Raw genomic sequence first — 1,104 nt, 5'->3', positions numbered from 1 at the left:
TTAAGGTTGTTTCTTCTTTCTTAGCATAGATGGCTTCCTTCCTTCACGCCCCTCTATAACCACCTGTCTTCTTTGTCCAAAAAACATTCTTGAACAGCAGATCTAGAGTAACTTCTAAAATGTGGGCCACATTAAAGCCTCTAAATTCAGGAACATTTTTCTATAATTCTGGATGATAACTTCCTTAGACTTCATTGTTTTATAACTAATGCTAACAGGGTCACATTTAACTTAAATTCAATTCAATTCAGTTTATCTTATACCAATTCACTACTCATGTCATCTCAAGGCACTTCATCAAGGGTGTAACTTTGCAATAAAAGTTGGTGGGGGTGCTCTAAGGGTGGGGATGCTCTAAGGGGGGGTGCTCTAGGGGTGGGGGCGCTCTAAGGCTGGGGACGCTCTAAAGGGGGGGCGCTCTAGGGGTGGGAGTGCTCTAAGGTTGGGGGCTCTCTAAGGGTGGGGACGCTCTAAGGGGGGTGCTCTAGGGGTGGGGACGCTCTAAAGGGGGGCGCTATAGGGGTGTGGGTGCTCTAAGGTTTGGGGCTCTCTAAGGGTGGGGGTGCTCTAAGGGGGGGTCTCTAAGGGTTTGGGCACTCTAGGGGTGGTGGCTGATGGACCTACAGCTACTCCACCCGAACGCTTTCAATAAGGTTTATATTTTTCAAAAATGAGCTCAAACATCTATTTATTGAATGCTTTCCTATTGCTGAGAACACAAGAAAACTACAGTACTCTGATATTTATAGTTCTAGACAGATGCCTGCCTTTAGTGCTTTATTTTATAAAGGGCTCAAAAACATTAATTAATAATTTCAGGATCTCTAGAAGCTCTGCAGTCTGATTCTCTGTTCAATCAGAAAACAACAGATCTGTGTTCATGTTAATCTGCATCTCTGAGTGATTGTCCTCTGAGGAGCCCAGCTTTTAAACTTATATAAATGTACAATCTGCTGCCATTTCTAGCTTAAAAGCTCTGCATGTGTAACGAACGGACTTTTCGGTGGTATCTCTGATTTTTTTAACCAACCTGTCTCCTAACTTTTACTAACACATGTATCGGAGTAGCTGCCAGTTAGAATTCACTGAGTGTTGCTGCGACTT

This window comes from Cyprinodon variegatus, unplaced genomic scaffold (assembly GCF_000732505.1).
Source record: "Cyprinodon variegatus isolate N-32 unplaced genomic scaffold, C_variegatus-1.0 Scaffold606, whole genome shotgun sequence".
Classification (NCBI taxonomy): domain Eukaryota; kingdom Metazoa; phylum Chordata; class Actinopteri; order Cyprinodontiformes; family Cyprinodontidae; genus Cyprinodon; species Cyprinodon variegatus.
The sequence above is the reverse complement of the archived record's forward strand: the minus strand, read 5'-3'. Positions refer to the sequence as shown.